Raw genomic sequence first — 27650 nt, 5'->3', positions numbered from 1 at the left:
ATATACACACCCAGCATCTCCTGCAATGTATATGCCCCAGCGTCTCCTGTGTTTTATATTCCCCAATTTTTCCTGTGATGTATTTATGCCCTTAGCCTCTCCTGTGATGTATATTCTCTAGTCTCCTGTGATGTATATAGCCCCCAACATCTCCTGGTATGTATATGACCCCTGTATCTCTTGTGATGTATATACTGCAGCTCCCATGTCTCCTATGAAGTATATGCTCCAGCCCCCATGTTTCTTGTGATGAATATGCTCCAGCCCCTGCATCTGCTGTGATGTATATATTCCAGCCCCAGTGTCTCCTATGTGAGGTATATACAGAAGTCCTATCATCTTTGTGATGTACATACTCCAGCCCCAGCATGTCCTATGTGATGTTCATGCTGCATCCCCAGCGTCTCCTATGTGATGTACATACAGGAGTCTCAGTGTCTCTGAAGTGATGTATACAACAGTCTGTGTCTCTGATGTGATGTATACAGTAGCCTCAGCAACGTCTGTGATATGCCCGAGTATCTCCTGTGATGTATATATGCCCCCAGTGTCTCCTGTGATATATATGGTCCCAGCATCTCCTTTGATGTATACGCCCCCAGCATCTCTTGTGATGTATATATTGCAGCACCAGCATCTCCAGTCCCAGCGCGTCTCCTATGTAAGATACAGAAGTCTTAACATCTATGAGATGTGTATACTCCACTCTTAGCTTCTCCTATGTTATGTGATGTTTATGCTGAGGTCCCAGCATCTTCTATGTGATGTATTTACAGCAGTCTGTAAAATCATCAATTTTATTAGAATCTCTTAAAACATCAAGAAGACACACAATAACTAACCTAATGTGCACAGGTGGAAAAGGGTTAAAGATAAAGCCCTAAAAATAGACCTCCCTCCTGTCCACTACCTCATGCGGGGGTTGGCACCCTAAAGGAAAACGATATAGCGCCCCACTCCTCGACGGCTATCCTTAGCCTGCCCTAGAATACCTTAACGGCAGGTATGAAAGGTGCTCAAATCTAATAATAATAAAGTGCAAAAAGTGCTCAGTAAGGATAGCCAGTGAGATATGCTTAAAAAGGATCTTGTATGCCTCAAATTGCCTCGTGCCCTAATTGCCTCACAATAATCATTTAGTGGGGTCAGGGGCAGGTGCTTTTGCAGAGGTTGGGTGCGAGATGGGTTTGCCTAGTCAGAACATAAACCCGAATATCAATCTCCTAACTAACCCCTAAGGTACCCCCCTACCCCACACCCAACCTCTGCAAAAGCACCTGCCCCTGACCCAACTAAATGATTATTGTGAGGCAATTAGGGCACGAGGCAATTTGAGGCATGCGCGATCCTTTTTTAAGCATATCTCATTGGCTATCCTTACTAAGCACTTTTTTCACTTTATTATTATTAGATTTGAGCACCTTTCATACCTGCCGTTAGGGTATTCTTGGGCAGGCTAAGGATAGCCGTTGAGGAGTGGGGGCACCATATCGCTTTCCTTTAGGGTGCCAACCCCCGCGTGAGGTAGTGGACAGGAGGGAGGTCTATTTTTAGGGCTTTATCTTTAACCCTCCTCCTTTTTCCACCTGTGCACATTAGGTTAGTTATTGTGTGTCTTTTTGATGTTTCTAAGAGATTCTAATAAAGTTAATGATTTTAAGGGTTAATATACTATTTGTTTTTCAAAACCTTCCCTTTACTTTGATATATTATGTAATGTATACAGCAGTCTATGTCTGTGATGTAATGTATACAGCAGTATCAGTGTATTCTATGTGATATATACAGAACTTTGTTGCAAGGTTTTTACAAAACTTATCAAAGAGAGTTGACTGCATGCCAGACCAACAAAAATCTCGAAAGCAGTTGAGAGAAGCAACATAATCAATACCACCTAACAAAATAGCCACATTAAAAAAAAGCAACTCCAGCCACCACATTAGGAGTTAATTATTTACTGTAATTGCTTGACCCTATATAGTTGATACTTTTGAGCGGCCTCTGATTGATGATATAAATATTCAAATGGCCTTTGGCAGAAAAAAGATGTCCTTGGCGATTTTTGTTTCAGTAGCTAGTTTTGCTTGTTTGATTTCTTTTTTGCATTGCCTATTGATATCTTTATACTCCTGCAATGCTATTTCTCTATTCTCAGCCTTCAAGAGTTTAAACGCCTTTGTTTTTGTTTTATTATACTTTGTACAGCCTTATTTATCCATAGTGGTTTCATTTTATTCCTGGACAATTTATTACTGGAGGGTATAAGTTTTTTACAGGACTCTAGCAGTATATCCTTAAACTTTCCCCATTTATGTTCGGTATCCCCAGTTACCATGACATTGTCCCAATCTACACATTTAAGCTCTTCCCTTAATTTGTTGAAATCAGCTTTCCTAAACTTCCAGGTTTTAGCATTTCCCCTTTTAAATGTTCTATTGAATATTACTTTGAAGCTTACCATATTAAGATCACTGGTGCCCAAGTGCTCCCGGACCTGTAGGTCTGAAATTGTATCCGATCTATTTTACAGGACCAGATGTAGCAAATTATCTCCCCTTGTCAGTTTATCTACCATTTGAGACAGGAAATTATCTTGAATAGTAAATAAGAATTTACAGCTTTAAGCACAACCAGAAGATTCTATGTCCCACTGAATGTCTGGATAGTTGAAATCCCCCATAATAAGAACCCAATTATCATTATTATTATTATTAGCTGTCTTTTCAATTTGTTGCAGCATTTCATTCTCTACCTGTTTAGGGATGTTAGGAGGCTTATAGCAAATGCCAATTAGCATTTTTCCATTATTTCCCTCCCCATGTACACTTACCCATATTGAGTCTACACTGACGCAGTTCCCCCTAATGTCATCATTCAATACAGGTTTTAGGTGAGATTTGATAAATATACACACCCCTCCACCTTTTTTGTCTTTCCTGTCCTTTCTGAATGTAGTATTACCCTCTACGTTTGTCACCCAGTCATGGCTTTTATCCAGCCAAGTTAATGCCCACCATATCATAATCCATGGTTGACATAAGAGTCTCCAATTCATTCATTTTGTTTGCAAGACTACTTGCATTTGCTAGTAGACATTTAACACTATTAAATCATTCCTTACTCATAGCCTCCCTACGTTCCTTGCATGTCCCAACCCCCCCTAATCCTTCATTTACCCCTATAATCTCACTGTCTCTATCTGCTCTATCTATCCCCTTATTTGCTCCACTACCGTCCCTCCCGCCAGATCCTAGTTTAAAAGCACCTCCATCCGTCTGCCCATTTTCTCCCTCAGCACAACTGCACCCTCTCCATTGAGATGCAGCCCGTCCCTACCGTAGAGCATGTAGCTGACTGAGAGGGCACTACTTTACATTACATCAAAGTGTCATATCTTCAGTGTTGTCCTATGAAAAAATATAATAAAATATTTACAAAAATGGGAGCTGTGTACTCACTTTTGTGATATACTGTATAATAGAAACAAGTGCACCATTTCTGCATTTTTACCCACTCCTGGTTTTGACTTATAAATACTAGGTAATATAAAAAAGGATAATGCAAGGAAAAAGGACCACCAATAATCCTAATAATGCCTAAAGTGCTATCCCTTACCTACCTGGGGTAGCATATTTCCTATCCGAGCATTTTGCCTATGCAGTATGTACATATATATGAACTTATCAATTATTGCCAGTAAATTCTATATTGGACTCTGTCCTCTGAACTACCTGCAAAGGGGTTCTTATCAGTTATAGGGACAGTGAGGGTTAGCTGCCAGGGCATGGGGGCACCACTGGTTGCTACATTTAGGTACTTAACCTCCATTGGTAGGTAGGGGACAGCACTTTAAGCGATTGTTGGTGGTCCTTTTTCCCTTCCATTATCCTCTTTTATATTACCTTTCATATTTGATATATTTTTCATGGTGTTAGTCCAGGTATTTATTACCTACATCCCTAATTGTAATAATTAATACAAGTTATATCTTAGAAAACCTTCAGAATATATTCTTTATTTTTGTATATTTTGTGCTACTTAAAAAAAATCAGTCTGTCTATATATTGTGTATGGAAGCCATTGTAGCAACTACTCACTAGCTCAGAGACAACTGAAAAGCAGACTCTGCAGAAGGGAGAACTGTTGACAAATGCAGGGTACAAGTAATAAAATGGACAGATATTGTGATATTCCTCATTTATGCACGACCGCCTATTCTGGATAAAATACGGCCCTTTAAACAGGTCTATTTTCATATAATCCATGCTGCCCAAATCCATTTACATTTGGTATCGCCATGTACAGTGAAAACCGTAAATTCCATTTGTGAGTTTTCCGGTTTTTCATTACGTTGTGCCAAATGGATTGTTTTGTTCAAAAGTACAACTTTCATGTCTGTGTTGACTTAAAAATAAAAAGTTATGTCTCTTGGCAAAAAGGAAGAGAAAATACAAATGTCAATAGAAAAATTGGCTGCGGAGGCAAGGGGTTAATAAACGAGAGAATATGAACCTCTAGCTTCCCGCATAATTATATATATACATTAATTTTACTAATTAGCTGTGTCAAAGCTTTGACTGAATTGTTATTTCTAGTTCACTGATTTCCCCATGGTATTACAGAAGTAAACAGTGAATAAGGGAAACGTTTGGTCCTGGATAACGCCCTTACGGTTCTTGTAAGTTTGACATCTGAGCTAACGTATTCCCGTTTGACAAGCCTGTGCCTCACTGCTGGAATGGGTGAGTGCGACACAGGCAGTGGGCTGGAAGAAAATGGTTAGAACAATGCGTAATACGTTCTCGATCCCCCGGTCTTGTTCCACCAGCTCTCCGTGCTCTCTGACATGCCTTCTGATGGTTGCTAAGCAACCTAAATAGTACCACTCTGCATGGGCTGAAATGCAGGAGACAGACTTATATTTCTCACAGCAAATCTGTCAGGTTTGGAGTCATTTAGGAAGAGGAAATATGTGCTCTGAATAAAAATGATAAACTGCAATGAATGCGGACTTTTCCGTGAGATCATTGCATTGTAAACATGTAGAAAGAGCTGAGCCTTCTTATGGCCAGGACAGGCTGGTTAGCTTCAATATTTCACTTGTTCCTGTTGGTGTTTATTTTTAGCTTACGCATTCATTTGTGAATTGTGATATGGTGTAACGGGTTTCGGCACCAAATAAGAATTGCATATCACTGGTATGTGTGTATTACAGTAATTGACCAAATGAAGATGAATTATTCCAGGCAATACACATGGGAGACGACTAGCGGAAGCATGCATACTCCATTAAATGGACTTGTAACACTGTCTGGAATATGTATTACACTGTAAATCTTAAAGCCAAATTGCTGCATTGTGTAACAGAGAGTGGGGAGAAAAAATATTCCTTTTGCCTCTAAGAAAAAAAACGATGATGATGATGTACAAGCACATCTACTGCAGATTTCTTACTTGCATCCATCTTTCGCAATTATGTAGGCTAAAAATCACACAGATTCTGATGCAGTTTTTCAGTCATTTTGTATTCCGTGTGAATACCTCCCGTCCTGGTTGGGCTTAAAGGCCACTTTACACGCAACGACATCGCCAATGAGATGTCGTTGGGGGTCACGGAATTCGTGACGCACATCCGTTCTCGTTAGCAACGTCGTTGCGTGTGACACGTACGAGCGACCGCTAACGATCAAAAAAATTCACCTTATCGTTGATTGTTGACACGCTGTCCATTTCCAAAATATCGTTGCTGTTGCAGGATGCAGGTTGTTCATCATTCCTGCGGCAGCACACATCGCTATGTGTGACACCGCAGGAATGAGGAACCTCACCTTACCTGCGGCCGCCCGCAATGAGGAAGGAAGGAGGTGGGCGGGATGTTCGTCCCGCTCATCTTTGCCCCTCCGCTTCTATTGGGTGGCCGCTTAGTGACGTCGCTGTGACGCCGAATGAACCGCCCCTCTTAGAAAGGAGGCGGTTCGCCAGTCACAGCGACATCGCTAGGCAGGTAAGTATGTGTGACGGGTCTGAGCGATGTTGTTCTCCACGGGCAGCGATTTGCCCGTGACGCACAACCGACGGGGGCGGGTACGCACGCTAGCGAGATCACAGCGTGTAAAGTGCCCTTAACTCCTTCACACCCAGGCAATTTTCCATTTTTCACTTTCGTTTTTTGCTTCCCTTATGAGAGTCAAAAGTTGTTTTTTTTTTACTATTCTGCCAATATTGTCATATGAGGGCTTGTTTTTTTGTGGGACGAGTTGTACTTTTGAATGAAACCTTTAACTTTACCATATAGAATACTGGAAAATGGGAAAAAAATTCCAAGTGCGGTGAAATTGCAAAAAAAGTGCAAATTGCACGATTGTTTTTGGGTCTTTTATTTACCATGTTTACTATATGGTAAAACTGATGTGTCAGTATGATGCCTCATGTTGGTATGAGTTTGTAAATACCAAACATGTATTCTTTTACTTTAATTTAAGGGGTGAAAAGAAATCAGACATTAATCCCAAAAAAGAGTAACGCTATTGTTGCCATTTTCAAGACTTGTAGTGTTCTCATTTTTCTGGATCTGGGGCTCAGTGATAGTTAATATTTGCGTCTTGAGCTGACTTTTTTAATGATGCCATTTTTGTGCAGATGCTACTTTTTGATCGCCTGTTATTGCATTTTAATAAAAATTTGCAGCGACAAGCAAACAATTTTGGCATTTGGAGTTTTTTTCTCGACATACCGTGCACCGATCAGATTAATTGTGTCTATTTTTTTATTTTTTTAACTGTTTTATATTCAATGGGGCAAATGGGTTTGATTTGAACTTTTAGTTAGTTTTTTTTATTTTTTCATATTTTTAAAAACTTTTTTTATTTACTTCACTAGTCCCCCTAGGGAACTTTATCACTGCTCCGACCTATTGCTTGTTCATTTCTATTGATCAGAGCTGCATCGCTCTGATCAGCAGAAATGCTGCTTTCCTATAAGTGCCGGCATTCTGCCAGTATTCACAGGAAGTGAGTCATGGCAGCATCAGGGGTCATCAGCTGACCCTGCACTACCATGGCGTGCCATGATCACCTCAAAGGGACACTGATGGTGGCGGTGAGCTGCGCTATCCCCACCGCGGCCATTTAAACAAACACTGACAGCACAATCTAAAGGGATCCATCTGCGCCTATTAACCCCACATGTCTGCTAATTGGATCGAGAGACATGTGCGGAGACTACGCCGAAGCCCGCGGTAACAGGAGTTAAGTGATCAAGGACATACAGTTACATCCTTGGTCGTAAAGGGATTACAAAAAAAATGTCAACCTGTATGTGTTACACAGTCTTTTGTACAAACTTCGCCGACTGTCATGGTGGCATTAGACTCTGTTCAGATTACAGATTCTGACACTCTGCCCAATGGTTTGAACACAGGCAGACTTGGGTGTTGACCTGCTGTGTGCTGATTCATATGTATACTAGTATGATTTCATCTCTGCTAGACTGCTTGCTCCTTTAATCGCATGCTGTTGGGAGACCTATCTGTCACCCTCCTATTTATACTGTTGGAATCCTTCTACCCATGCCAGCTGTAGTTTTTTCTGTCTTGATCTGTGAGATGTGGTGTCCCAGCACTCTCTGGTCAAATTCGAGTTTAGTGGTGCTTTTTGCTTGGTGAGGTTGTGGAGTGTTTCCTTCCTGCTCTTGTTTTTCTTCCGGAATCTCTTATTGTCTTATCCTGTGTGTGTGTGTACTGTATGACAGAGCTTTGGTTTTTTTCTTGTCTGTCTTTTTCTGTGGTTTCAACACACTCCTGTCCCATCTCTCTGTTTGTGAGCAAGTGGAGGAATTAGATCAAGACTGGTCAGGAGCAGGGCCAGGAAGGAGACTTAGGCCTCTCCACCTTTAGGAGTATCCCTGAGTATAGGGATAGCATAGGGCCCCTTAGCTTGTGGGTCAGCTTAGGACCCCTGTTCCCCACTATCCCAAAGACACTGTGCAGTATGTTTACTACAAGAGTAAGACAAAGGACAATATTAGTGCAGATGGAATCATTATTTTGAATAACGGGTAACCAAGAAGGCACAAAGAGTTCTTCAAATATTATTTATTTTGTTTTAATCACATTGATAATCAATACCACTTCAGTTGAATTGTATAGTGAAATGTAGTTGTGGCAACACTTTGAGTCATATACTTTTCATAAGAATATGGGCAGAATTGGCAAGATGTCCCTTCAAAATGATGGGAAGCAACTGCGGGGTTCAAGGTTAAGGGTGGTCTTCCGAAGATAAGAAAATCCCAAAATTTTAGAGTTCAGGTAGAGCCTGGCGTCCTATCCTTATGGAAGGACATCTTACTAATTCTCCTTGAAGCTTGATGAAGGGCATATGTATAATTCCCTGAACACATCATTTACAACATTGCAGATTAAGGACATGAGAAATGAGAAAAACTAAGTAAAATATATTTTTAAAAATGTTGTTTGCCTTTTTGGTCTCCAGTTCTTCCAAGTAATGATTCCATATTGATAAATTTATGAACAAAGTGGTCTGTTCCATATGGATTAACACCGTTCTCATTTTTTCCTTCCATTAAGGGTTGAGCGACCATATCTCATGTTGTTTGACTATTAGTGTGGATTTGATACTGTGGATTTCCTAGAATAATAAAATACAAATCTCACCTTCCCTGATATACATAGGCTGGCATCTACAGAAGTCCTTTTCGTGGTGAGAATAATAATCTTTTTGTTTTTAACTTTAAAGACTCCACTACTTTTATATTTTTGACCTATTCCAAAAAATAAGCCATCAATATAATTTTGGGAGGGGGGGGCACCGATCAGTTATTCTTAGTGGGGGTGCCAGTGGAATGATCGGATATGCAGTACATTGGAGCCACCTCTACACAGTTGATGAATCGGTGCTGTTCAGTTCTGCAACTGCTCATATCCAGCTGCCCTCTGCAGAAAGAGCAGCTGATCGTTGGAGGTGCCAGATTTTAGGCCCAGATCCTATGAATAGGTCATAGTATAGAAGTAGTGAAGCAACACAGTATGATGGAATCACTTTTACACACACACTGTATGATGGCCCCCACAGCACCTAATCACTGTATGATGACCTCCACAGCCAACACACAGTGTAATGTTCCCTACTTTCCACCCCACACTGTATGTTGCCTCCACCACCCTCCATACATTATATTCGCCCCCACAGCCCTCAAATACTGTATGATGGCCCCACATTACACACCCAGTGTGAATCACACATAGCCTCCTTCAGTTTCACACCACAAATACTGATAAAATAAAAACTACTCACTTAGCCCTGTTTTTCCGATGCGCTGCACCAGTCTGTGGACTTTGCGCAGCAAGCGCATTGTATTGATGTCGTCATGTCTGCTACTCAAAGACTTAATGGTAAAGTGTGGATGTAGAGACCATTGAAACTAAAACTCCGAGGGAATCAGTGTTATATGGCACTGGACCATCCCCCTCAACTCATGAATCCTATCACAGAGTGCTGATGATCATTATAGGTGATGGTTGTCATCTTAAAGATTCTTAAATCCCTCAAGCCATGCGGCTACTGCGTCCTAGCCAGGGGGGCCTACGCTACGCCCTACTAACTGCGCATACCGGTGCAGACTCACGGTCTAGTCGGGACGACACTGGTTCACTCCCGGGAATTTGATGCTGTGGTCCTCGTCGGTGTGCACAGGGCAGGGGGGGAACTCTTCCTTTTCTTCGAAATCGCCATACTCAGGATTTATCCCTGTCCGATACTTGCTCGACTGTCTTCAGGGGTCTCTCACAGTCCAGCTTGTAGTTTCTCTCGCAGCCGGAACCGCACTTTGTTCTCCAAACGTCCACACTAAAACAGAGTACAGGAACATGCCTCCTGTCTCCCACTCTCACGCTCCAGTTCCTACCTAAAACTCTTCTCCCACTCTTTTTCTCTTTCCCGCACTTTCTCGGGTGGGTTAGTCCAAGTTTACAGTTCAGAGAAGGGAGCCAGCCAGTTCATAACATGGAGAACAACAGGGAAGCACAGTCTCTCAAAGTCACAGTATCATTCACCTCTATTGTAGGGACGCTACCCCCCTATACGCAAACTGCATGGAGACGGCTCAGTCCCTGAGCATGCTCCATAAAGTGATAACACACAGCCAATGAACACATACAGTGATAATCACTTAGGCTACTTTCACACATCAGTTTTTTTCCATCAGGCACAATCCGTAAAAAACGGATAAAACGGATCCAGTGCCGGATCCGTTTTATTCCCATTGATTTGTATTAGCGCCGGATTGTGCTGGATGGCATTCGTTGCATCCGGCTTTTGCCGGATCCGGCGTAATTGGCTATGGCTGCTTTCACTCCTCCGGTTTTAGCAGAGCCGGCCAATCTGGCTATTAAACCTATGCAACGGATGCGGCGACAAAACCGCATCCTTTGCATAAGTTTTTTACATGCATCCGGTTTTTGCCACTTGCGGCAGGCTACTGAGCATGCGCAGTGCAAAAAAACACATGCGGCGGCCAGATGCGTTTTTTGCCGCAGGACGCCGCATGCAGCGTCCATAGGCATGCATTGCAAATTGCGCCGCATCGGCCGGATGCAGCGCAATGCGTTTTTTCTTGCCAGACACAAAAACATGCCAGGCAACGTTCCATCCGGCCGCCGCATCGGCTAAATCTGCCGCATGCGGCAAAAACCGGACGGAACGCAAGCCCATGCGGCACAATCCAGCACCAATGTAAGTCTATGCAAAAAAACCCGCAACTGGCGGCAAAAAAAAAACGGTTGTGTTTTTTCTGCAAAGCGCCGGATTGTGCCGCACAGGAAAAAACGGATGTGTGAAAGCAGCCTAATGCGGCGGCCGGATGAAACGTCTCTGACAAAAAAACGCATTGCGCCGGATACGGCTACGTACGGCTTTTTTTATAATGGAAGCCTATGGGCGCTGGATTCGTCGTCATCTGTCATATGCCGGAAACCGGCGCCGGTTTCCGTTTGTTGTTTCTGGGCATGCCCAGACATTGTGTAAATAGTCTCTCTCTCCCTCTCTGTCGATGTGTCGGTCGGTCCGTTGGTCTCTCTCTCTGTCGGTCTGTCTTTCCCTCTCTCCCTCCCTCCTTTATACTCACCGATCACGGGCGTCACACTGCTCTGGCAGCTTCTCTTTTGAAAATTCCGGCTGCTCATTATTCCATCTAGTATTCACTGCTTCCCCCACCCACCGGCGCTTATGATTGGTTGCAATCAGACACGCCCACACGCTGAGTGACAAATGTCTCACTACAACCAATCACAGTCGCCGGTGGGCAGGTCTATATCGTGCAGTAAAATAAATAAATAAATAATTAAAAAAAACGACATGCAGTCTCGTCCAATTTAGATATAGCCAAGGTAAAGCCACACGGCTGATGGTTGGTATTCTCAGGATGGGGAGCTCCACGTTATGGAGAGCCCCCCAGCCTAAAAATATCAGCCAGCAGCCGCCCGGAATTGCCGCAACTATTAGATGCGACAATCCCGGGACTCTACCTGACTCATTCCGAATTCCCCTGATGCGGTGGCAATCGAGCTAATAAGGAGTTAATGGCAGCCCACAGCTGTCACTAAGTCCTAGGTTAGCCATGGCAGGCATCTATGTGAGACCCCCAATGATTAACCTGTAAGTGAAAGTAAATAAACACACACACCCGAAAAACCCTTAATTTGAAATAGAAGACAAAAACATCCTCATTTACCACTTTATTAATCCCCAAATCCCCTCCAGGTCCGACGTAATCCACACGAGGTCCCGCGACACTTTAAGCTCTGCTACATGAAGCTGACGGAGCGGCCGTAGAACACCGCCGCTCTCTGTCAGCTCCACGCAGCAACTGAAGTGAATCATGCTGTCAGCGGGGATGTCACTCAGGTAATGCCGGTGTGTGTGCGGTGATGATAGGGGTCGAAGTGCCTGCGTGTGTGTGGGGATAGGTGTGGTAGTGCCTGGGTGTGTGCGGGGATGATGGGGGCGGTAGTACCTGCGTGTGAGCAGTGATAATAAGGGCGGTAGTGCCTGGGTGTGTGTGGTGATGATGGGGGTGGTAGTGCCTGGGTGTGTGTGGTGATGATGAGTGCGGTAGTGCTGGGGTGTGTGCGGTGATGATGATGGGTGCGGTAGTGCCTGCGTGTGTGCGGGGATGATGGGGGTGGTAGTGCCTGGGTGTGTGCGGGGATGATAGTGGCGGTACTGCCGGTGCGTGTGGTGATGATGGGGGCGACAGTGCCGGGGTGTGTGCGGGGATGATGAGTGTGGTAGTACCTGCGTGTGTGCAGTGATAATAGGGGCGGTAGTGCCTGGGTGTGTGCGGTGACGATGGGGGCGGTAGTGCCTGGGTGTGTGTGGTGATGATGAGTGCGGTAGTGCCAGGGTGTGTGCGGTGATCATGATGGGTGCGGTAGTGGCTAGGTGTGTGCGGGGATGATGGGTGCGGTAGTGCCTGGGTGTGTGCAGTGATTATGGGACGGTACTGCCGGTGTGTGTGGTGATGATGGGGGCGGTACTGTCGGTGCGTGTGGTGATGATGGGGACGACAGTGCCGGGGTGTGTGCGGTGATGATGGGGGCGGTAGTGCTGGGGTGTGTGCGGGGATGATGGGTGCGGTAGTGCCTGGGTGTGTGCAGTGATTATGGGACGGTACTGCCGGTGTGTGTGGTGATGATGGGGGCGGTAGTGTCGGGGTGTGTGCGGTGATGATGAGTGCGGTAGTGCCGGTGTGTGCAATGATGAAGAGTGTAGTAGTACCAGGGTGTGTGCGGTGATGATAATGGGTGCAGTTGTGCCTGCGTGTGTGCGGGGATGATGGGTGCGGTAGTGCCTGGGTGTGTGCGGGGATGATGGGGGCGGTACTGCCGGTGTGTGTGGTGATGATGGGGGCGGTAGTACAGGTGTGTGCAGTGATGATGGGATCTCTCTCTCTCTCTCGGTATAAAAGAAAGCATAAAAAAAAAAGGAATCCGTTTTTTTTTCTGGATCAGTCGCATCAGTTTTTTCACAATCTGTGACGAATCCATTGCATCAGGCATAAGCCGGATTGTGCCTGATGCCAAACAACTGATGTGTGACAGTAGCCTTACAGGTTAATTATACTGTGCATTAGCCTATATATTCTGATCTGTGCTTATTTTTACAGGATAAGCTGTAGTTTTCATTGGTATCGTATTACAGTGCATGTAACTTTTCAATTACATTGGATTCCATTTTTTTATAAGGTTGGATAAACAAAAAAAAATCCATTTAGAAACAAAATAGTAGAAAATGTTTGATTAAGACTATTTTGAAAGTAAATACTGTTATTCATTTTGTATTTAGGAAGCCAATGATCAATAGACAAAATATAGTGCAAAGGTGTCCATAGCGCTGAAAGTCTCCTATGAACTTTTACTTGTTATGTTTATAAAATGAATTGCTAGACAGTGAATTAGAAGTGAGTGCATTGAACATAAAGGATATACAGTATATCACAAAAGTGAATACACCCCTCACATTTTTGTAAATATTTTATTAGGTCTTTTTATGGGACAACACTAAAGATATGACGCTTTGCTACAATGTGCAGTAGTCAGTGTGCAGCTTGTATAACAGTGTAAATTTAGTGTGACCTGTAAATATCTCAACACAAAGTCATAAATGTCTAAACTACTGGCAACAAAAGTGAGTGCACACTTAAGTGAAAATGGCCTAATTGTGCCCAAAATGTAAATATTTTGTGAGGCTACCATTATTTTCAAGCACTGCATTATCTCGTTTAGGCATAGAGCTCACTAAAGCTTCACAGGAGCCACTGGATCCTCTTCCACTCTTCCAAAACAACATCCCAGAGCTGGAGGATGCCCCACCATTGGGGTTTAGGTCTAGCACCTTTACCCTCAGTTTCTTTAGGAGGTGTGTGTTGGGGTCATTCTCATGTTGATATACTGCCCTGTGGACCACTGTCTGAAGTGAGGGGGATCATGCTCTGCTTCAGTTAGTCACAGTACATGTTGACATTCATGGTTCCCTCAATGACCTGTAGCTCCCCACAGCCGACAGCACTCATGCATCCCCAAATCATGACACTCTCGCCAACATGTTTGACCGTAGGCACGATACACTTGTCTTTTTACACTTGTCCTGGTTGCCGCCACACACGCTTGACACCATCTGAACCAAATAAGTTTATGTTTCTTATCAGACCACAGGACATGGTTCCAGTAAGCCATGTCCTTAGTCTGCTTGTCTTCAGCAAACTGTGTGTGGGCTTTCTTGTGCATCATTTTTAGAAAATGCTTCCATCTGGGATGACAGACATGCAAACCAATTTGATGCAGTGTACGGCATATGAGCTGAGCACTGAAAGGCTGACCCCCACCCCTTCAACCTCTGTAGCAATGCCGACAGCACTCATATGTCTTTTTGAAAAGACAACCTCTGGATATGACATGCAACATGTGCCCTCAACCTCTTTGGATGATCATGGAGAGGCCTGTTCTGAATGGAATCTGTCTTGTTAAAATGCTATATGATCTTGACCACTGTGCTGCTGCTCAGTTCCAGGGTGTTGCTAATCTTCTTGTATCGTAGGCCATCTTTATTTAGAGCAACAATTCTTTTTTTTACAGATTCTCAGGCAATTCTTTACCATAATGTGTCATGTGGAACTCCAGTGATCAGTATGAGAGTGTGTGTGAGCAATAACACCGAATATAACACCCCTGCTCCCCATTTACACCTGAGACCATGTAACACTAATGAGTCACATGAGACCGGGGAGGGAAAATGGCTGATTGGGCACAATTTGGCCATTTTCACTTGGGGTGTACTCACTTCTATTTAGACATTATTGGCTGTGTGTTGACTTACACCAAATTTACACTGTTATACAAGCTGTACCCTGACTACTTTACATTGTATCAAAATGTCATATCTTCAGTGTTGTCCCATAAAAATATAATAAAATATTTAAAAAAATTGTGAAGGGTGTACTCACTTTTGTGATATACTGTAGGTATTCCCATCTCATATGTGTTATTTTATATCTAATTATGTTGTATATATATTTACTTTTGTGAGTGTTCTGTATTAGTCAAGTTAGTCAGCTGTATTGAGCTCTGCAGATTATTTTTTATTTTGCGTTTAATAATGTTATTTGCAATTTCTCTTGTCTTTATCAGACTTACAGATTGTCAGCCAAGATTAGAACACATTGTGAAAGCATTTCCAGATGTGAAATTATGAGATTTAAAAGAACTGGTAAGTTAAAAAGATATATTTTTTTACATTTGTTTTAAAGAATTAGTAAGCCATACAGTTGTGTCGAGAAGAAAAACAGTAAGATATCGAAAAGTTATACTATGACTAATTACTAATAGTATTGTAGTAGCTTATAGTATAGTATGGTATAGTATAGTAGCTTTTAAAAGTTGGAGGACTGTAATCTACATTATAAGGGTATGTGCACACGTTGCTTTTTTTTCCGCGTGGAAAAAAACGCACCCTCTGGCAGAGGGGAGAATAGTAAACAATGCTTTTTGAGAAACAACGCATCGAAAACGCATGCGTTTTTCATGCGTTTTTCATGCGTTTTTTTAGGTGCGTTTTTTAAGACTTGGGTACCTATACGTCAGAAAACCCCCACAAGTGACCCCATTTTGGAATCTGCACCCCTCAAGGATTTTATTCAGGAGTATATTAATCATTTTGAATCCACAGCTACTTCCCCCAAAATGTAGCTGTAGCAACAATATTCTCACTGTTGGGCTATGTGGCCATGATCCAGCGACACGGCGTCTAGTACACAGTGTCAGCCTTCCTGCAGAGATGTGAGTGTTTCCCACGGGAGAACGCAGCTGGCCATGCCCACGATTTGGGTTCAGGCTGCTGTGGAGCTCTATGCTACCTGCAGAGAACACTCATCTACGCAGCATAAATTGACATGCTGAGGCTCGGGAAGCTGCTTCACAGGTTGGTTTATGCTGCAGAGAAAAGAAGCACAGTGGGCATGAGATTTCTAAAAATCCTTCCACTGTGCTTCTACTGCACAACGCAGCATCATGGATGCAGGGAAAACAATCTGCGCCCAAAACGCTGCAAACCCCAATTGTGGGCATCCAGCCTAAAAAGCGTCAATGGAGATCAAATATATATATACAACGTCCCACCCCCCCCTGCATATTCTAAGCTGGCACCTTTAGTACCTTTCATGTGGCACTAAAGGGTGCCTAGCCTAGTTTTTATCACAAAAACAAAAAAAAAATGGCGTGGGGTCCCCCCTATTTTTGATAGCCAGTCAGGGTAAAGCAGACAGCTGTAGTCTGCAAACCACAGCTGGCAGCTTCATCTTGTCTGGTGATCAATTTGGAGGGCTCCCCAGGTTTTTTTTTTTATTTATAAATAAAAATAATAAAAAAAAAAATAACATGGGGTCCCCCCAAATTAGATCACCAGCCAAGGTGAAGCTGACAGCTGAGGTCTGGTATTCTCAGGGTGGGAAGAGCCATGGTTATTGGACTCTTCCCAGCCTAAAAATAGCAGGCCACAGCCGCCCCAGAAGTGGCGCATCCATTAGATGCGCCAATCCTGGCGCTTCGCCCCAACTCATCCCGCGCCCTGGTGCGTTGGCTAACGGGGTAATAAATGGGGTTGATACCAGATGTGTAATATCACCTGGCATCAAGCCCAGCAATTAGTGATGTCACGGCGTCTATCAGACACCCGACATAACTAATTGACAGTAAACAAAAGCAAAAAAAGACAACAAAAAAATTTTTGTTAGAAAAAACACTCCCCAAATCATTCCCTTGTTCTCCAATTTAATTAAAAAAATGGGTCCGCAGAAATCCATTTGGATGTCCCACGTCGGCTCTGGACCTTCTAGAATATGGGGGCACGTTCAGGGAACGTATCCCCCATTTTCTAGGAGGGCAGACCCTCCATTTGAGGAGAGTGGGTGCAAAAATCTGCACCCACTCTCCCCGGGTCACAGCTGCAGAGTGCCGAGCAGCCAGCACAGCTCACACTGAACACAGTGCTGGCTGTCAGCTGCTCGGAACATGTGACCGGCCGGCGTCTGCTGTGAAGGAGGAGGGAGCCGCGGGGGATCAGCGCTGCGACCGGACAGGTATGTATGACACCGGGGGGAATTGGGGTGAACGGGCAGGGCCTGGGTGCATTTTTCTGTCGCATGTCTCAAGGCACATGCGACAGATAACATAGGAGCAGGGCGGCCGGTGCGCTACTGTGCGCGCGGCCATGTTGGATTTTCGGGAGGGGGGTCGGGGCGGGCACTTTGGCGACACCGGGGGCTTTGCCAGGAAGTGAGGTCAACAGGAAACCTCTTGACCTCACTTCCAGGTAAATGCCTGCGTTCTGGCGTGCCGACAAAGCCCGCGGACCGCAACAAAAAAGCAGGTCCATGCGGTGTAGCTGCGTTCTGACCTTACATCATTGATTTCAATGGGGGAGAGAACGCAGCCACAACGCACAAAAGAAGTGACATGCTGCTTTTCTTTCCGCACCGATTTTTGGCATCCAAAACGCTGCGGAAAGAAACGCAGCGTGTGCACTGATTTTTCAGCTTTCCCATACACTTTGCTGGGAAAGCTGAACGCATGCAATTTGCCACTGAAACGCTGCGGTTCAAAACGCAGCGTTTCCGCGGTAAAAAACGCAACGTGTGCACACAGCCTTACTGCTTCTACGTGTGCATGTTGGTGCTGCTAATCTTTGCTGAGGATGGCCTGTCCGTCAGCTGATACAATGACGTTTCTTCATACAGAAAGAGTTTTCTCAGCTATTTCTACTTCTTTCCAAACAATCAGGGAAAGAAGCTTTTTCTATTAAAGGAGTTGTCTAGTGCTTAAAAATTGATTATCTAATTTGTTAAATCAGTAGAAGTCTGAAGCCTCACCCATCAGCTGTTGGACCCCTATTGATCAGCTGTCTGCAGCTCCCGCAGAGGCCGGATGTACACATGGTGCAGAGATGGAATATTATGGTTCCATACAGTTCATCATAGGAATAGATCATCAATATAAAGAAGCCTTGAGCACGTTATGATAAAAAGATGGATACCAGCTCATGTCTGTAAAGACAATTTCATGGTTCTCGGAATGGAGAAAGCCATTCCTTCCGGTGTGGTGCAAAAATTCAAGGAGTAAAGCTGTTTTCCAAATAAAATAATAACCTTTATTCCAACATCTTAAACCCTCCAACCCCCAACCTAGTTTTCACCTTCATGACCAGGCCAAATTTGCAATTCTGGCCAGTGTCACTTTGAGGTAATAACTCTGGAACACTTTAAAGGGAACCTGTCAGGTGCAATATGCACCCAAAACCACGAGCAGTTCTGGGTGTATATTGCTAATCCCTGCCTAACTGTCCCTGTATCTAGAAGCATACATAAAGAGATCTTTAGAAAAAGTATTTCTAAAGTTCCTATATGATATGCTAATGAGCACAGGGATTAGTCGTAAGGGTGTTAGTTCCTGCACTCATTCCACCCTCTTAGCATGTTAGTACGCCCATAGGGGTGTGCGAACATGCTGTTCAATGCAGCATCACCAGCGGTGACACGCGTACTTGTGTCCGCTATTACTGCTGATCTGAATGCCCAACACTTCTGGTCATGCGCAGTATGAAGCTGAGTGTGTGCGTCCAGGCTTCAGAGAGGTCTAGTGCGCATGACCGGAAGTGCTGGGACTTTGGATCAGCGGTGACAGCAGACACAGGTACGTGCGTCTCTGCTGATGATGCTGCATTGAATAGCATGTTAGTACACCTCTGTGGGCGAGCTAACGTGCTAAGAGGGCGGAATGAGTGCAGGAACTAACACCCTTGTGACTAGCTCCTGTGCTCATTAGCATATGATAAATGATTTTTATTAATACTTTTAATAAAGATCCCTTTATCTATGCTAGTGTATACAGTGAAAGTTAGGCAGAGATTAGCAATATGTACCCAGCACTGCTCGTGATTCTGGGTGCATATTGCACCTGACAGGTTCCCTTTAATGTGTCCCAGTGATTCTGTTTTTTCATGGCACATTGTATTTTATGATCGTGGTAAATTTAGGATGACATTTTTTGTGTTTATTAGTGAACATATCAGAAATTTGGCAAAAATTGCTCAATTTTCAAACTTTTTATGCCCTTAAACCAAAGAATTATGTCACAAAATAATTAATAAATAACATTTCCCACATATCTACTATCAGCATCATTTTTGAAACATATATTTTTTTTGTTAGGAAGTTAAAGGGTTAAAAGTTTATCAGCAATTTCTCATTTTTCCAACAAAGTCTAAAAAAAACATTTTTTTAGGGACTATATCACATTTGAAGTGACTTAAAGAACTATATGACAGACAATACCCGAAAGTGACACCATTCTGAAATCTGCACCCCTCAAAGTGTTCAGAAAAACATTCAATAAGTGTCACATGGAGTTTTCCACAAACTTCGCTGATTGTCATGGCGGCATTGGGCTCTGTTCAGATTGGAGATTCTGACACTCTGCTCGATGGTTTCTCTGGTGTCTGGTGACTCGCCCACTCCAGGGCTTTGGGACACCCGGTGCCGGGCCGTACTAGTCCGCGGGTAGTCAGTGGTGGCGGGGCCCGACTCTGTGACCCTGGTGGGGTCAACTAATATGGCAGTTGTGGGGGTGGTAATTAATAATAAAGTTTGTGGAATATTTATGACGCCACCTGTGGATTGCAGCTATGGAGCCGCCGCTGCTGGATGGGACCTCCGGGGCTGATGGATTAGCAGCTGGGATGGTTCTGTTCCTCACAGGTGGAGCGGTACCCCGGGGCAACCGTTGGTGCTTTTTAAAGTCTATGGTGCCTTGGAAATGGTGCAGGGCTAATCAGGACAGTGAAAAGAACCGACACAAACAGCAGTCTCTTTGTCTTCTTTTATTTTACTTTGTAACAGTCCAGTCCTGGGAGACCATCACAGGTGGTGAAGGGGATCCGATCGGCCTGGAAGTACCTGGGGTGATCTCCTTGGCCAGTCGAGTATTGAGGCTTACTCCCTGTTCTTCCTTTGCTTCTACAGGACCCTGCACTCTGGGTTAGCAATGGCCCTCTTGCTGCTGGGACTGGTGGTACGTCCCTTTCTCGTAGGATAGGCTACGCAGGCCCTCTCTGATGCTTTCCTGCTGGGGTCCACACAGGGCCCAGGTGATGCAGCTGTACCTTCGGATTGTTTTGGGGGCCAGGAGACCCACAGTCCTCCTGCCCTTCGGATTCGGTTACTGGTGGATCTACCACCCTGGCAACCACAGACTCCGATGTCTAATTTTCACTGTGTTCTTCTGAGGCAAACCGGTTCTGACCAGTTCTCCCCTAGAATCTTCTCTCTGTGCCTCTCTGCAGATCCTGCTTTTCTGGGCTGAGCTATCTTAGCTCCAGGCCCTAGCTCGCAAGCCTGCACTACTCAGCTCCTCTCCTTGAACTTCCCTCACAGACTGACTACCTAACTCCTCCCTCAGGTCAGGCTTAAGGAAGTGCTCCCTGGAACTCCAGGTTTAGAGCTCCCTCTGCTGGCCTAAGGGAGAAACGGTGTTGAATGTTGGTACTTACTGGCCAATAGACTCCCCAATTACCTTCAGGCTCAGCATTAACCCTTTGGAGGGGCAATACTGTTGGGGCAACCAGATCCTGGGGCGCCACAATGGCATCAACACAGGCAGATTCAGCCGTTGACCAGCTGTGTGCTGATTCATAGGCAGGCTGCCAAGAATTAATCTCTGCTAGTCTGCTTGCTCCCTTAACCCCTTCATGACCACTTGATTTTGCTCTTTTCGTTTCTTTTTCGCCTTCTTCTTAGAGCCGTAACTTTTTTATTTTTCAATTTGGTCATGTGAGGGCTTGTTTTTTGTGGAACGAGCTGTACTTTTAAATGAAACAATGAGTTTTTCCATATAGTGTACTGGGAAACGGCAAAAAAAAATTAAGTGCGGACAAATTGTAAAAAAAAGTGCGATTGCACTATTGTTTTTGAGATATTTTATTCACTGTGTTCACTATATGATAAAACTGATATGTGGGTGTCATGCCTGATATCGGTGAGAGTTTGTAGACACCAAAAATGGATAGGTTTACTTTTATCTAAGGGGTTAAAAAAAATAGAAGTTTGTCCCAAAAAATTGGCGTACATTTTGTGCCATTTTCTGCGACCCATAGCGTTCTCATTTTTCAGGATCTATGGCTCAGTAACAGCTTATTCTTTGCATCTCAGGCTGACACTTTTGATGGTACCATTTTTCCTTCAATGCTGCATTTTGATCCCTTGTTATTACATTTTGCGCAATAAACATACTTTTAGCATTTGGAATTTTTTTTATGCTATGCTGTTTACCGATCAAATTAATTAATTATATATTTTGATAGATCAGGCATTTCTGAACTTGGCGATACCAAATGAGTGTATATTTTTTTATTTTTTTAACCCTTTAATTTTCAATGGGGCGAAAGGGGGGGTGATTTGAACTTTTATTTTTTTTATTTTTTTTTTTAATTTTTCAAAACTTCTCCTGATCAGAGCAGCACCGCTCAGACCTGCACAAATGATCATCTCTTGTAAGCTGCAGAACTCGGCTGCTTCTTACAGGACCTTAGTCATGTGACCTACAGGAGTCATCATATGACCCTGTGCTACCATGAAACCATTGGATCCAAGTGATCATGTCACGTGACTTCCGGTGGCGGCCTGTGAGTACAGATCTACCGCGCTTACCGTTAACATGGCAGTCACATATTGACAGCGCCATTTAAGGGATTAACATATACGGCTGGATAGCGATTCCACTTGTACCTGTGAGGCACACATGTCAGCTGTACAAATCAGCTGACATGTGCGCGGATCCATGCCTGAAGCCCGCAGCAGCAGGTGCGGATTAACACTATGACCGCAGGGACGCAATATTACTGCCCATGGTTGTTAAGGGGTTAATCACATGTTGTAGTATACGTAGAGTAAAAGGAAAAGGTTAACCCACACTGCAGGAGTATACAGGAGATCACTCAAGAATATATTCTTGATTTTATTATTCAGCACATTTCAGAGTCAAGCCAACTCCTTCACACGTGACCACATATTGCAAACAAACACCCCTAGAGGAATTCATCTAGGGGAGTAGTGAGCATTTTTAATCTTCAGACGATTCACAGAATTGTTTAATGTCGGGTGGAGTAAATGAATAATTACCATTTCTTCCACTATAATGGAGCCTAGGCCTCAAGGTTTTAAGTTTCAAAAGGGAAATAGGAGAAAATGAATGGTAAAATTTGTTGTGCAATTTCTATTGACTACACCAATACACCATATGTGGTCAAAAACTATTTTTGAGGCACAGTGCAAAGCTTAGAAGAGAAGGAGATTTTCCTGGAATGGTTTGAGGGTGCTATGTTACATTGGCAAAGCCCCTGACGCATGCCAGAAAAGCAGACCTCCCATAAGTGACCCCAGTTTACAAACTCCACCCCTTATTGAATTCATCTAGGGCTGCAGGTTGCATGTGCCTCACAAAATTTTATACCATTGGATAGGGAGGAAAAAAACCCCCACATTTTTACCACTAAAGTATGGTTTTAGCCGCAAGTTTTTAATTTTTAAAATGGCTAATCAGAAAATTGTGCAATTTCTCCCGAGTGCAACAATATCTTACATGTAATTGGGAATTACTTTTCAGGCACAGTGCAAAGCTCAGAAAGGGAAGGAGCTCCATATTGTGGTGCAGATTTTACAGTTATAGTTTCTGGGTGCCATGTCACATTGGCAGAACCACTGAGGTGCCACAAGAGCAAACCCCCCCCATAAGTGACCCCATTTTACAAACTACACCTCTCAATGAATCTAGGTGTGCAGTGATCATATTGACACCACATATGTGTCACAAAATTTTATATCATTGGGCAGTGAGGAAAACTTAATTACATTACTAAGGCTGCTTTCACACATCCGGTTTTTGCAGTGCGGCTCAATCCGGCTCAAAAACCTATGCAACGGATGTGGCGAAAAAAACTGATCCGTTGCATAAGTTTTTCCATGCGGCCCGTCCATGTTTTGATGGATGCGGCTTGATACTGAGCATGCGCAGTGCAAAAACTGCATCCGGCCGGATGCGGTTTTTGACGCAGGACGCCGCATCCGGCGTCCATAGGCTTGCATTGTAAATCGCGACAGATCCGGCGCGATGCGGTTTTTTCACCGCACAAAAAAAACGTGCCAGGCAATGTTCCATCCGGCTGCCGCATGGGCTAAATATGCCACATCCGGCAAAAACCGGACGCAACGCAAGGCCATGCAGCACAATACGGCGCTAAGGCAAGTCTATGCAGAAAAAAACAGAACCGGGGGCAAAAAAAAGGGTTGCGTTTTTTCTGCAAAGCGCCGTATTGTGCCGCTCAGCAAAAACCAGATGTGTGAAAGCAGCCTAACACAACAAAATATTTGAACCCTATATTTTACATTTTCACATGGGAAAATGGGTAAAAATGGCACCAAAATTTGTCACACATTTTCTGCAGACCGTGACAATACCTTTTATGTGGCTATACAGTACCGCTTAGACACACAGCAAAATGCGGGAGGGAAGAAGTGCTCTTTGACGTTTTGAGAACAAATTTTCAAAATTGCAAATTTGCCATTGTAGTGCCCAGTATATTGTGTCTAGCATATGCTTCTGGAGATATGGACCCCATAAATTATGCAGACCCTTATTGCTACAGTATTGATAAACATGTGGATGCTAGCTGTGGTTTAGGTATACTCTGGGGCTCTAATGGCAGGGCGACATATAGATTTATGAGCACAGAATTATGTGGATTTCTTTTGGGGGGTGATGAGCCACTTAAGCTTTTTCAGAATTTTTTTGTTACCAGTAAAGTGGAAACCCCCAATATTTCCATTAACAGAATATGGACCTGAGTGGGGGACTTATTTTTCTTTTGGATTGAGTTGAAACTCCTATAGAGAACATTTTAGATAACATTACAGACCACATTTATCCTGTGCTCTACAATGAGCACTAATATCTGGGTTTCCATCTCCAAATTACATGAATGAGAAGAAAACCTGCAGGGGTCCATTCACTGTAATAAGGCAGCAGAATTATACTGGACTCCTCTAGTCACTTTTTAGCCATGTCTGTTTTTTTAGAAATACACAAACCTGTAGTTGATTGTGATTTTTATGGACGCTTAAAAATGGATATTGCCAAATCATAGTGCGGAAAGTGTCCACAGTGTCTCCAACTGCCTTATTATAGTGCATATTCCATCAGGTGATCTGTCTGAATCATGTGTTTCAGATATTTACATAGAAACCCAGGTATAAGCGCTTAGCGTATAGCGCAGTATGAATGTGAGTCAAGTCTAACTGCAATCCTTGGGAGGCAGGATAAACAAATCAACAGCCATTGATAAGTTGGCTTTATTTATTTTTTATATCATTCTTCATGCGGTATAAGTGATAAGACGTCTTTAGTCTTCAAATCAGTGCGATTACAGCGATACGAGATTTATGTCATTTTTTGTTTTGTTGCTTTTATACAATAGTAACAATTTTATAGAAAAAAGAATTGTTTTTGCATCGCTATATTCTGAGAGCTAGAGCTTTTCTATTTTCCACTGACAGAGTCATGTGAGGGCTTGTTTTTTGCGGAATGACTTGACATGTTTATTGGTACCATTTTAGGATACAAAACATAACTTTATTGTTCGGTTTCTGTTCCAATTTTTCAGAGGGAGAATGAACAAAAAACAGCACTTCAGATATTTTTTTTTTTACACTGTTCGCTATATGATAAAGTTGGTAAGGCAGGTGTATACATCAGGTCAGTATGATTACAGCGATACCACATTTATATCATTTTTTTATGTTTTGCTGCTTTTAGCCTTTTACTCTATACAAACTATTCTATAAAAAAAATGTTTTTTGCAATGCTATATTCTGATAGCTGTATCTTTTTCATTTTTCCGCTGACAGAGCTGAGTGGTGGCTTGATGTTTTTGGCTACACCATTTTTATTTCCATGCAACTTTGTGATTGTGCTTTATTTCACTTTTTTTTTTTCATCCATTTGATGACAAAGCATCGTGTTTTACCATTTTTATTATTCGTTTCATTGAAAACATAATAATTGTACATATATTCTAAAACACTTCTTCAGAAGTAGGAAACTAAAGTAAAACAATATGTAATATTAAGCTATATATAAAGGAGCTGCTCAGGTACACGTATCATTACATAGTTTGATATTAGCAAGTAGTAATGGGCGAATTCGCAGATGCCCATGATTGGTGGGTCCAACCAGGCATAAAAAAAACATTGTTTGTGCTCAGAATTCATCCCGGATATCTGGCCAGACGCTGGTCCCCATATAAATCTATGGGGACCCGAATCAGGCTCTTAAAAATGGTGGTAGAAGGGCTAGGGGGATTGGAGCAAGCGCCTTATGCGTACCAGTTTCCGCTCAGCTGTAACGCTTCTTCCAGGGCCGCTTAAAATCCTTCATAAATACACACTGCTTCCCCCCACCCACTGGCAGTCCCCACGTCTCAGCTTGCAGTCAGATGCACTCCCACTCTGTATGACAGCGCATCTGACTGCTTACAATCAGAGACGCTGTCTGTGTGTCTATATTGGTGTAAAAATAAATTACTAAATAAAAAAAATTGGCATAGGGTCCCTCCAAATTATGATACCCAGCACAGATAAAGCATATAGCCCTGTGCTTATGTGGGCTGTGTATCAAAATAAAAGGGACCACATGTAGCTTTTTAAAAATTATTTAAACAAATCATTTTAAAAAATGGCACATAGTCCCCTCAATTTTGATACACAGGGATTAATGACAGCTCACAGCTGCCACTAAGTCCTAGATTAGTAATGGGAGGTGTCCATGAGACCCCCCCATTACTAATCTGTAAGTGAAAAGAAATGCACACTAACACCCAAAACATCCTTTATTTTGAAACAAACTAGAAAAAAAACCCAGGTCCATTGCAATCCACATAAGGTCCCACAATAATTCTAGCTCTGCTACATCTGAAGGCATGTTGGCATAGAACATGACCGCTCGGAGCCACGCATTAAGTGGTGACATCACTCAGGTTATTTGCGCTTACAGCTGGAGGTTCTCATGGCCCTTCACCTGTGATCGCAGGTAACCTGACCTCAGGTAACCTTATTAAACTCAGAAAACTCACCTCAGGTGAGGTCATTGAGTTCACAGATCTGCATCTCTTGGCAAAAAACTGCTGTTTTTTTTGCCAAGAGATGCAGATTTGGTACTGAAATTTTTACACCATATTCCTGCACTTAGTCTACACTTCCTGGCAAAATAACCCCACATCACTACCGCATTGTACCGTATGCGTTTTTTTTTGCCAGGTGGTGTAGATTGGGTGCATGAATATGATGTAAAAATTTAATCACCAAATTTGCCTCTCTTGGCCCAAAAAGGCAAAAAAACATTTTTGACTCCGTTTCAGTGCAGTTTTCTGGCAGGAGGTGCAAATTTGGTGAAATGTTTCCACCAGAAAACCACACCAAAACGGCATCAAAACTGGGTTTTTTTTGCATTTGTAGGCCAAGAGATGCAAATTTGGTGGTGAAATTTTAAAAGTATATTCCTGCACCCGATCTACATCTCCTGGAAAAGAAATCGTATCTCTACCGCATTATACCACGTGTGGTAGTGAATCGATGTGTGTTTTTTGCCAGGAGGTGTAGATTGGGTGCAACAATATGCTGTTGAAATTTCAGCACCAAATCTAAATCTCTTGCAAAAATGACGTTGCTTTCTGCCAGGAGATGCAGGTATGGGAACTCAGTGACGGGAGGTCACTGAGTTTACTGAGGTCAAGTTATCTGCTATCACAGGTGGGGGACCGTGGGAACCTCTAGCTGTGACCACAAATAACTCATCACACGACTCAGTCTCTGCCTGAAGCTCACAGCGTAGTTTCAAACAGCAGGAGAAAAGCAGGTTTTGAATACCGCGCCAAACCACAGGAGTCCAGGTGAAGATAGTAAAACTCTTTTCTTTATTTTCACAGGTCTACGCGTTTCAAGGACATATCCGTCCTCTTCCTCAGGACAAATGTGCAGAGAATAGTATTCTCTGCACATTTGTCCTCCTGTGGTTTGGCGCGGTATACAAAACCTGCTTTTCTCGTGCTGTTTAAAACTACTCCTTGCTGCGGGACCGCTGCCTTCCACGTTATCTACATGCTTTCCAAGGGGTTGTGACTGACACAACCCCACCAGGTGAGTGTTCCTTTTGACATTCACCACCATTTGTCATAACAGGTAAGACCCTATTGCGCCTTATCTTTCCACAGCTTTGTCGTGCCTTCTGAAGCTCACAGCGGGCGGTCGTGTTCTATGGCTGTCCCCTTTCACTTCAGACGTAGCAAAGCTGTAATAGTCATGGGACCTCGTGTGGATTACATGGGCCTTTGGTTTTTTGGGGGTTAATAAAGGGGTGAAAGGGTGGGTTGTTTTTGTATTTTATTTCAAATAAAGGATTTTTTTTGTTTGTTTTCTTTTCACTTAAAGATTGGTAATGGGGAGTCGCTGACATACCTCATTTTGGAAGCGCTGGCATGCCTGAT

General features: G+C 43.3%; 1 protein-coding gene across 2 annotated transcripts in view; it reads left to right on the top strand.

The window, feature by feature from the left end:
• PSD (pleckstrin and Sec7 domain containing) overlaps positions 1 to 27650 on the top strand; it is a 700060-nt gene that overhangs the window by 25185 nt on the left and 647225 nt on the right. For both annotated transcript variants that reach the window (XM_075348899.1, XM_075348896.1), the window contains exon 2: positions 15200 to 15278. The gene's annotated coding sequence lies outside the window, so the exon portion shown is untranslated. The remainder of the gene's footprint in view (positions 1 to 15199; positions 15279 to 27650) is intronic.

The sequence above is a fragment of the Anomaloglossus baeobatrachus genome, chromosome 5, assembly GCF_048569485.1.
Source record: "Anomaloglossus baeobatrachus isolate aAnoBae1 chromosome 5, aAnoBae1.hap1, whole genome shotgun sequence".
Taxonomy (NCBI): domain Eukaryota; kingdom Metazoa; phylum Chordata; class Amphibia; order Anura; family Aromobatidae; genus Anomaloglossus; species Anomaloglossus baeobatrachus.
Note: the sequence above shows the minus strand (reverse complement) of the source record. Positions and strands in the feature narration are given on the sequence as shown.